Consider the following 10875-nt stretch of genomic DNA (forward strand, 5'->3'; position numbering starts at 1 on the left):
GGTGTTAAATAAGCTATCTTCATCCCCAATGGTCCATGGGGACAGGAGTGGGAACTGTCGTCAAAGAGTCTCCAGACATCTTTCTCGGCTCCCTTTACTTGGGAATGTCATCCAACTACCAAGCAGCCTCAACTGCGGAGGAGCTCCCTAAGTCTCTGCCCACATCCTCCAGGCTGACTGGTCTCGGTCAACGCTCTGGATTCCATGTGGCTGCTGCCCCCTGGCGACCAGAGTGATACATTACCAACAACTCCGTGGCCTGGCCAACCCAACTTTGATCGTTCAGGAGCCCAGGCCAGACCACTCCCATCACGAGCGTGCTCAGGCTACAGGCCAGCCCACTTCTTAAATCCAACTGGAGCTTTTCAACCCTACCTGGCATTCCTTCTTTGCAGCATACAACCTCAACCGTATTCAAAAGTACCCTCTCCGCAGCCAAGAAGGCCTGCTTTCTCGGTTCTCTGCAAGCATGAATCATCCCGTCCCACATCTGCTGTCTCCACGAAAGCGATCCTAAATTTGTCTACAGTTTAGCACTCCCTCCCAAAGCCCCTCCCGAAAGCATTTCCAAGTTAACACCTCAAATCTGTGCATGCAATACACCCAGACTCAGGCTCCTGCCCTCCCTCCTCTAACCAAGTTAATTCAGACAAATGACCCCCATCCTTGACCTGTTTCTCTTCCTCACATCCCGTCAGGCTTGAAGTTCCAGCCAGTTCTCCAAACGCCTTCCTTAATAGTAAAACGAACTTTAGCTGTCCGTGCCTGTACTCTTCACATCGGGAAGGCTGAGACGGGTAGATGGAGAGTTCAAGGCTAGCCTGAGCTACACAGTGAGACCCTGGAGCACGGTGGCTCAGGCCTGTAATCCCAGGAGGATGAGGCAAGAGACTGGAAACACAAAGCTTGCCTGGGCACTTCCATGAGAATATCTCAAACATAGAGGTGAGAATGAATATCGCCTTTGCCTTTAGTCCCTGCACTCGGGAAACAGGCAGAGTTTCGTGAGTTCAAGGACAGCCTGATCTACTTAGCCAGTTTCAGGCCAGCCAAAGCAACACAGTGAGACCCCCGTCTCAAACAAAACAAAATGATAACAATGAAAAGGGAAAAGGAGGGCCAGGTGGGTGTGAACACCTTCACACCTTCAGGGGGCTTCAGGAAGATCATTCCTTTTTCAAAAGGCGTGTCTATGTTATATTTATTTATATTTTATGTTTATTATTTTTTTTATTTATTAGGCAGCAAGAATATGGCAGTTAGAGAGCAACCTGTGAGAGCCAACCTCTGCTTCTTGCTGTCAAGGTTTTACAGTCCAGTAAGAGAGGAAAATGCATACAAAATTCCCAACAGCAGAGTTGGCAAGATGTCTCAGCAGATAAAGGAACTTGTCTCCAAACACAATGATCTGATCACCAGGACCCTCGTGATGGAAGGAGACAACCGAGTTTCATGAGGCGTCCTCTAACTTCCACACATGCACAGTGACATACTCACACACCTATAAATATGCTCGCGCGCGCGCGCGCACACACACACACACACACACACACACACAATATGTAAATTGTTTTTTCTTCAGTTACAGCAATAGAGTCTTCTGGCACACAAAACTGACCTGGAGAATTTCCTTGAGGTTTTTTGGTTTGGATTAGGTTGGTTTTTTTTTTTTCAAGACAGAGTTTCTCTGTGTAGCCCTGGCTGTCTTGAAACCAACTCTGTAGACCAGGCTGGCCTTGAACTCAGAGATCCACCTGCCTCTGCCTCCTGAGGGCACCACCACTGCCCAGTAGGTTTTCCTTGAGTTTTAAAAGGGAAAAAGTCTTCCAGCAATGAGGAGAAAAGCGTTGACATTAGAGAGAGCATCGTGGACAGCATTCCTGCGAGGATCAGTTGTTTCTGTGCCTTCCGCAGGGTTCCTGAAGCCTAACTGTAAGAGAAAGGTGCTAAAGAGACTGCTTGGGGCTCAAACATTAAATATCATTGGATATTAGACGACACGGAGGGGAGTCTCTGAAGTTTAGTCTTGTATTCCTCTTTTAAAGATTCACTTATTTATTTCATGTATGTGAGCACACTGTCACTGTCATCAGACACACCAGAAGAGGGCATCGGATCCCATTACAGATGGTTGTGAGCCACCATGTGGTTGCTGGGATTTGAACTCAGGACCTCTGGAAGAGCAGTCGGTGCTCTTAACCACTGAGCACTGGTATCAGTGATTGAGTCTAAGAACCCACACATTCTGAACTGGGGGCTCTACCACTGAGCCACGCCCCCAGCCCCTCACTGGGGGATTCTAGGCAGGGGCTCCACCACTGAACCACACCCCCAGCCCTCGTTTTACTTATTTTAAGGCAGAGTCTCACTGAATCTCCCAGGCTGGTCTTGAACTCACTCTGTAGGCCAGGCAGTCCTTGAACTTGCAATCTTCCCGTGTCACCTTGTCAGGTAGCTTGGATTACAGGCCTGTATTATCAGGCCTGGAACCCTGTAGGACCTAGTTCAGGGAAGCTTAGGTAAGAAAGATCCGTTTCCTGTTTGCAGTGGCCATTGCCAGTGTCAAGAACCACAGAAAACACAGGTATATGCAATGCATACCTTAATTCATAACAGTAGCAAAATTACAATTACAAAGTATCAATGAAATAATGTTATGGTTGGGGGTCACCACAGCATGAGGAACTGTATTAAAGGGTCCCAGAGGGGTTGGGATTTAGCTCAGTGGTAGAGCGCTTGCCTAGCAAGTGCAAGGCCCTGGGTTCGGTCCCAGCTCTGAAAAATAGAAAATTTAAAAAATAAATAAATAAATAAAGGGTCCCAGCATTAGAAAGGTTGAGAACCGCTTCCCTGTCTCAAGAAACGGTAAGAAGCATAAAGTTAATAGGTGAAATCCTGTAAGTTGATGATGTCTTTCAAGAGAAAGTGTGGGGTTGGGGATTTAGCTCAGTGGTAGAGTGCTTGCCTAGCAAGTGCAAGGCCCTGGGTTCGGTCCCCAGCTCCGAAAAAAAGAAAAGAAAAAAAAAAAAAAGAGAGAGTGTGTAGATCGTGGGCCTAGAGGATGGCTCAGTGTTAAAAGCATTTGCTACATCCACATAGTGGCTTACAATTACCTATGACAAGTTCAAGGGGACCCAACACCCTCTTCTGGCCTCCACAGACACCACACATTCACACAAGGCACATGCATACATGCAAGCAAACTCCTCGTGTGCATAATGAAAACATAGATCTAAAAAGAGAAATAGGGGCCTGCCGAGGATGTGGTTCAATTGTCAGAGCCTCCCTAGCTTGCACAACACCCTCCCTGGGTTTGATCTCCCTAGAAACCGGGTGTGGTAGCACACGCCTGTCATCTCAGCACTTGGGAGGTAGAGACAGGAAGGTCATCCTCAGCTATATATGGGGACCTAGGCTAACCTGGGAGACATCAGACCCTGGTGGAGGAGGAGAGGGAGGAAAGGGAAGAGGAGAGAGGGAGGCAGGCTGATTATGGGAGATGGGTGTGGTGGTACCCTATAGTCTAGCACTCGGGGCGGAGGGGGCGGGCGTTGAAGTAGAATAATGAAAAGTTCACAGCCATTCAGGACGGCAGAGCAAGCCCCTCCCGAAGGAAGGAAGAGGGAAGAAAGGAGAGACAAAAGAAGGGACAGGGAGCTCTTTGCTCTTCTCTTGTCTGGTCTCTTGCCCTCTTCCCCTTTGTCCCTCTCCCTTTCCCCCCACGTGGTCATGGCCAGCCTTTATTCCTCTCCTCCTCTACTCTTCTTCTCTCGTTAAACCTTTCCACGTGGGGAAAAAAAGAAAGAAAGAAAGAAAGAAAGAAAGAAAGAAAGAAAGAAAGAAAAGGGACAGGGAAAGCAAGATGGGCTGGTGAGATGGCCCAGCGAATAAAGGTGCTTGTCACTAACTCTGACAACCAGAGCTCAATCCCTAGGATTCATACGGTGAAAGGAGGGAACCCGTTTCTGCAAGTTGTCCTGACTTCCATGTGAATGTCTGTGTTCCCAACACACACACACACACACACACACACACACACACACACACACACACACACCTGCAAACCAAGGCCACGCTCTTTTTAAAAATAATAGTATATTTATTTCGAGGTGTAAGTGGGACTGTGTGTGTGCCCTCTTTCCCCTCCCATTAGTCACAGATCTGTGGAACTGCCCAGCACCTAAAGGCTTTGGAAGAAATGACAACCTCTCAGTCAAGCTGTTTCTGAATTCCTGACCCATAGGCACTAGGAGATGGTGTTTGTGAGGTTGAAATGAGACTTTTGGGTTGGTTCCTTATACAAAAGCCAAGGAAGGAAATATTTCGAGAGAGAGGATTGGTGGGGAGAATTAAAGGCTAAATCGAGCATGGGGTCATTGGATGTCTCACATTGAGCCGTAGGGAGGTGGAGGACCGGGCGGTGAGGAGATATGGGCTGTCCAAGACATCCATTGTTTCTCCCTTTCCAGCTCGGCTCGCTCGTTGATCACAGCTCCCCGGCTTCTCCCTTAAGTCACCACCAAGGGCCACTGAAAGCCATTTCCATGAGACTGTCCATCAAGGAACCCAAGCCATCTACAGGCCAAGGGGAGACCACATGACTCGAGTTGCACCAATCAGAGCCTCTCCCTGGAAGGGGAGACCACATGACTCGAATTGCACCAATCAGAGCCTCTCCCTGGAATTTGAATCTTGAGCTTGCGTGACAGAAGGCCCGAACCTGGCTGAAGCTGATTCATGCTGCAGTGACGACCCTAAGGGGACTGCCATTCCTCTTTGATCTACCTGGCCTCCATCCAGCCTTCCCTGTAGTCTGCTTCCTGGGTACCATTCTCATTTTATCTAATAGATAATGTCTTAGTCAGGGTTACTCTTGCTGCCTTGAAACACCATGACCGAAAGCGAGTAGTGTTTATTCGGCTTACACTGCCACATCACTGTTCATCATCACAGGAAGTCAGGGCAGGGACTCACACAGGGAGGGAACCTGGAAGAAGGAGCCAGTGCAGAGGCCATTGGGGAAATGCTGCTTACTGGCTTGCTCGTCATGGTTTGTTCGGTCTGTTCTCTTACAGAACCCAGGACCACCAACTCAGGGATGGCCCCGCCCACAATGGGCTGAGCCCTCCCCCATTAATCACTAATAAGAAAATACCCTATCCATACAGGCCTGCCTACAGCCCAATCTTATAGAAACATTTTCTTAATTGAGGCTCCCTCCTCTCAGATGACTCCAGCTTGTCAGGTTGAGATAAAACTAGCCAGCACAGAAATATTTGTTTGTTTTTGTTTGTTTAGCAGGAGTCAGTCTCTATGGCCTGTAGCCCAAGAGCCGTACCATACATATATATCACATATAGCCATATATCATACATGTTCTTTTAAGAATTAGGGATGAGAGGCTGGAGAGATGGCTCAGCAGTGAAGAGTGCTGACTGCTCTTCCAAAGCTCTCAAGTTCAAATCCCAGCAACCACATGGTGGCTCACAACCATCTGTAATGGGATCTGATTCCCTCTTCTGGTGTGTGTGAAGACAGAGTACTCATGTATGTAAAATAAATAAACAAATAATTTTTAAAAAGAATTAGGGGTGAGGCATACACCTAGCTGAGAGCTTGCCATCCAAGCCTGACAGCCTGACAGTGTGAGCTCCCATCCTAGAACCCACAAATTGTGCAGAAGAACAGATTCGTTCCAGTTGTCCCCTGACCTCCGCAGGTGCCCTATGGCACATCCTGCTTCTCTCCACCCCAAACTAATAAAGAAAAAAAAATATTTTAAAGACTTTGGGAGCTAGGTGTGGTGACATTCACCTTTAATCTCAGCGGGAGACAGAGGCAGGTGGATCTCTGTGAGTTCCAGGCCAGCCTGGTCTACAGAGCAAGTGCCAGGAGAGCCAGGGCCACTCAAAGAAACTTTGTTACAAAAAAAAAAAAAAAAGCTTGGGATGAAGGCAAAGTATGACAGCTAGGAGAACGGGACAGCTAGGAGAACGGGACAGCTAGGAGAACGGGACAGCTAGGAGAACGGATGAGGGGTGGGTAGGGGTTGGGGAAGCCCAAGTGTCTGGAGCTTTTATTTCTCTTGTTTTTGTTGTTGTTTGTTTGTTTGTTGTTGCAAGCTTTGGGGTTTCTTTGTTGCAAAGCTACATTCCCAGTTGACTGTGGTTTTTAAGATGGTAGAAATTTGCACACTTTTACCCACTGAGGAGAGAGAAGAGGGAGGGATTCTGAAAGAGGAGGGAGGAAAAATAGAATCCCGGATTCTAGTGGTGGAAAGAGGAAGGCTCCGGGCCTGAGCAGAGTCCTGGAGCTGAAGAAGAGGAGATGTGGACACCTTTTGGGCTGAAGTCCTTAGGAAGCTGAAGGAGTCTGACTGAACTGTCTGGACTTCATTTGTTAGGACTAAAATAGTGGGGCAGGAATGACCAAGGCAGAAAAGTGACGAGAGGGGTGGCTAAGAAGTTCAAGTAAGGGGTTGGGGATTTGGCTCAGTGGTAGAGCGCTTGCCCAGCAACCGCAAGGCCCTGGTTTCGGTCCCCAGCTCCGAAAAAAAGAAAAGGAAAAAAAAAAAAAAAAGAAGTTCAAGTAAACATTTGCTTCCGTTTATTTTACTCCCTGGACCAGAGGACCTGTCCGTGCTGCTAAGTGAGGCAGAAAGCTGTGGGAATGAGGGAGCATGAACTGGTCATTTCCATTTCCCCAACCCCCCTCCTCAGGGTCTCACCATGGGCCAACCTCCAATCCATGTGGGTAGCATCATATGGATAGCATCTTTTTTTTTTTTTTTTCCGGAGCTGGGGACCAAACCCAGGGCCTTGCGCTTGCTAGGCAAGCGCTCTACCACTGAGCTAAATCCCCAACCCCATGGATAGCATCTTATGGGCTCCCTTGACTTGTTTTTTAAAATGAGGTTTTAAATATATGTGCATGAGTGTTTTGCCCCCATGTGCGTCCGTGTGCTACAGGCATGCCTGTAGAAGTCAGAAGGTGTTTGAGCCCCTGGAACTAAACTGTAGATGGTTGTGAGGCACAGCTTCCTGTGCTGAGAACTGAAGCTGTGTCCTCTGGAAGAGCAGCCTGGTCCTTTAACTGCTCGGCCATCTTTTCAGCCCTTACCCATTTCATGGTAATGGAGATTGAATTTTCATATTCTATACAAGTGCTCTGTTGCTGAGCCACACCCCCAGCAACTGGGATATTCTAGGCAGGGGCTCTACCACTGAGCCATGCCCCCTCAGCCCCTCACTAGGGGATTCTAGGCAGGGGCTCTACCACTGAGCCACGCCCCCAGCCCCTCACTGGGGGATTCTAGGCAGGGGCTCTACCACTGAGCCACGCCCCCAGCCCCTCACTGGGGGATTCTAGGCAGGGGCTCTACCACTGAGCCACGCCCCCAGCCCCTCACTGGGGGATTCTAGGCAGGGGCTCTACCACTGAGCCACGCCCCCCAGCCCCTCATATCCCAGTCTTCCTTACACTTTGTAATTTGTGTGTGCACACCCACTGGAAGTTGACTTTGGAGGGTTCGTCAATCACTCTTCACAGCATTTTGGGGTTTTTTGTTTTTGTTTTTTAAGATTTGTTTATTTATTATATATAAGTACACTGTCGCTGTCTTCAGACACACCAGAAGAGGGCATCAGATCTCATTACAGATGGTTCTGAGCCACCATGTGGTTGCTGGGATTTGAATTCAGGATCTCTGGAAGCACAGTCAGTGCTTTTATCTACTGAGCCATCTCTCCAGCCCTCACGGCATTTTAAAGCCGAGGTCTCTCACTGAATCTGGAGCTCGTCTGCTTGGCTAGACTGACTAACCAGCAAGTCCTGGGATCTACCAATCTCTGCCTCTCCAGAAACTGGGATTGCAAACAAGTCTCCCGCTTTTGACACGATGCTAAGGTCTCGAGGAGCTTGTATGCCAAGCACTTTACAGACAACTGTCTCCCAGCCCCTTGCTTCTATTTTGAGACAAGGTTTCATCATGTAGTGCAGACAGGCTTTGACTTCTCAAGCCTCCTGCCTCACTGCCCAAGAAGCCTGGCGCCACCCCTCTAACATTTCCATCTTAGCATCCAATTAGGTTTTCCTTGAGAAGCGCCAGCAAGGCCTTAAAGCAGGAAGAGTGTGATTTTCAAGCATCCCTCCTACTCCCAGCTCTGCTCAGTCCCTCGGCTCTGATGGTAACTGTGTGGTGCCTTCCACAGCCCCACCTCCTCCAGGCAGGCTCATGGGTTCCAGTGATAGCATTTCATGCACCGTCCTGCCAGTCAGACTTAAGGGCAGTGTGGTCAGTTTCCTGTGGTCCTACCCTCCCTCCAGGTTCCCTCAACCATGTCTGCACCTCTGTCAACAGTTCCTTCATTAAATTATCTTTGCTAGTCAAGTCCAGCTGTGGTCCCTTCTGTTGCTGGGGTTCTGACTATACAGAGGGTTAGTGAGAGAGATCAAAAGGTTTGCCAGAAGACGGTAGCTGTGTGGGGGAGAGAAGCCAGAGGGATCTGGCCCACTGGTACACAACAGAAGGATCATGAGAGGAACTGTCACAGATGTGACATCTAGGAAGACCTGTCAAGTGGAGATGGCAGATGCTAGGATCAGAGATTGGGATATTGGAGTTGGAAGACATGTTAGACTGTATAGCATTGGGATCAAACTCAGGAATTTGGGGTCGGTGAGAAGGCTTGGCAGGTGCTTGCTGACAAGTCCAATTACCTAAGTTTGATTTCCAGGACACACACACACACACACACACACACACACACACACACACACACGCACGGCAGGAGTGAGTGAACTTTTACAAGTTGTCTATAGACTTCTACATGTACACTGTGGCATTCATATACACATCCACACAATGCAACACACACACACGCACAAACAAATGTGACTTTTAAATTTTAGGGACTGGAACGATGGTTCAGCAGTTAGAGTACTTTCTGCTTGGTGTCAGCACCTCATGACAGCTCGAAACTATCCAGAACTACAGTTCTAGGGGAACCAATGCCAGAGGCCCCTTCTGAACTCTGTGGACTTCTGCACATATGTGGTGCCCTCACATACACTCAGGCATACACACATACATAAAATAAAAATTAAATATTAAATATTAAGAAAATAGCTGGGCAGTGGTGGCACTGAGCCTTTAGTTCTAGCACTCAGTAGGCAGAGGCAGGTGGGTCTCTAAATTTGAGGCCAGCCTGGTCTACAGAGTGAGTTTCAGGTCAGCCAGGGCTACACAGAAAAAAACCTATCTCAAAAGAGAAAGAGAGAGAGAGAGAGGGAGAGAGGAAGAAGGAGGAGGAAGAAGAGGAGGAGGAAGAAGAGAAAAAAGAGGAAGAAAAGAAGATGAAGAGGAGGAAGAACAGGAGGAAGAAAACCAAATATTTTTTTAAATCTTTTAAATTTTTGAAAGTTTTTTTTACTGTATGTACATGGGTGTTTTGTCTACATGTAAACCACATGTATACCTGATTCCTACAGAGGCTGGCCACCCTTGAAATCAAAGTGACAGTCATGAACTGCCTTGTGTGTGATAAGGCTCGAATCTGTGTCCTCTGGGAGAGTAGTCAGTATTCTCAACGCTGAGACCAAAGTCCAGTCCCAAACCCCAGAATATCTATGTGGCCCTGGGTCCTTGGACACACTCAGCAAGCATTCTATCAGCAAGCGACATTCACGCCCCTAAGAATTTAAATTTGGCACTCGGACAATCCTGCTTGTCACTTCACTGTGTCATTCAGACAAGTGGCCTCGCCTGTGTGTGTCTCATACAGCTTAAATGATGAGGGAATTAATGCCAGCCTTGCAGGTTTGTGTGAGGGATAAATGCACGCAAAGCCCTTGGCACAGTGCCTGGCACACGGTGTAAGTATGCAGGAAATGTCCCTTTGTCTGTTGTACACTTCCAGGTAATGAATGACTCAGTCCAAGGTGTGGTCCAGGGAGTGGATGGCTGAGGTGAGACAGAGGCTAGTCAACAGATGAGGGGGAAAGAGAATGTGACGCTGTGTAACAAGAAAAATAGGTCATCACAGGGCGGTCGAGTGTGCAGCAGGGTGCACAGGCTGGGGTGGAGGGGAGTGTGGGATGCATGCCTGCTCTGCCCACTTCACTCCCTCACACTCTCGACTCAAGCACAAGCAGAAACCTGGTTGGTGAGATGGCTTCGTGCTTACCAGACAAGTGTGTTAACTCTGAGTACAATGCCAGGCACCTACATTATAGGTAGAGAGAACAGACTCCTCAAAGTTGTCCTCTGGTCTTCTCAAGTGCACTGTGCACACGTGACCAAATATAAAACAGACCCTCTCTGTCTCTCTCTCTCCGTCTCTCCCTCTCCTTCCCCTCCCCCAAAATATACTTTAATTAAAGAGTAAGTAGAAATTAAACCAGGCAATAGTGGCACACACACACACACACACACACACACACACACAAGTTGAGCAGTCAAGAAATGGAAGAAGGGCTGGACTTCAGGGCCAGTCTGGGCTACATAAGACTCAGACTGCTGCGCCCTACCTACTCCCCCTGAAAAAGGACAGGCAGAAACCAGCTGGGCATGGTAGCACACTTGTAATCCCCGTACTGGGTAAAACTAAGGCAGGCAGACAATGATAGCAGGCCAGCCTGGACTACAGAACAAAACCCTATCAGGAAAGGAGGAGGCTGGAAAGATGGCTCAACAGCTAAGCTCTTGTCTTTTGAGGCTGTTCTTGCAGAGGACCAGAGTCTTGTTCCCAGGAGCCACTTGGGTAGGTCACAAACTCCTGAGACTCTAGATCTAGGGAATTCAATGTCCTTTTCTGGCCTCCAAACACATGTACACACACACACACACACACACACACACACACACACACACACACA

This window comes from Rattus norvegicus, chromosome 1 (assembly GCF_036323735.1).
Source record: "Rattus norvegicus strain BN/NHsdMcwi chromosome 1, GRCr8, whole genome shotgun sequence".
Classification (NCBI taxonomy): Eukaryota; Metazoa; Chordata; class Mammalia; order Rodentia; family Muridae; genus Rattus; species Rattus norvegicus.